The sequence below is a fragment of the Lipotes vexillifer genome, unplaced genomic scaffold (assembly GCF_000442215.2).
Source record: "Lipotes vexillifer unplaced genomic scaffold, Lipotes_vexillifer_v1.1 scaffold708, whole genome shotgun sequence".
In the NCBI taxonomy this organism is placed as follows: Eukaryota; Metazoa; Chordata; class Mammalia; order Artiodactyla; family Lipotidae; genus Lipotes; species Lipotes vexillifer.
Window position 1 is genome coordinate 1,589,308 of NW_006781346.1, and position 576 is coordinate 1,589,883.

Sequence of the window (576 nt, forward strand, 5' to 3'; positions counted from 1 at the left end):
AAAAAAAAAAAAAAAAAAAAAAAAAATCTTATAGTCCTTTGTAGTTAAAAATGTGTGAATTTTATTGGATATTAAATTTTAAAAATATGATTTTGAAGAGGAAAGAAAAATTAGACATCCAGGTGCAAAATAGAAGTATAAAATTTATTTAAAACGACCCACAAATTTCTGTGTAATCAGGAATGATACAATTTGCAATAGTTTTTTTAAAAACTCATGACAAAATTTAAAATATAATTTCAATTACAGTATTCATTTAGCCTTATTCAGTTAGAACAATCAAAAAAAACCTTTATGCTCTAAATAAATGAGACACACAGGAAAATATAATAGACACTTTTCACAACTATCTTACATGTATGTTTCAAAACTAGTACATTTCAAAGCATTTTGCTACATAAACATGAAATCATGTACAACTGCTGTGCACCAAAATTTAGCTTAATTAGGTCTTTCAAGTAACATGCAATTCCAACTCACAAGACTTCAAGTACTGCTAGTAAGTGTTCCCTTGTATGCAGAGCACTACATATTGATCCTGAATAGAAATCATCATAATTAAGATAATCTCTTTCC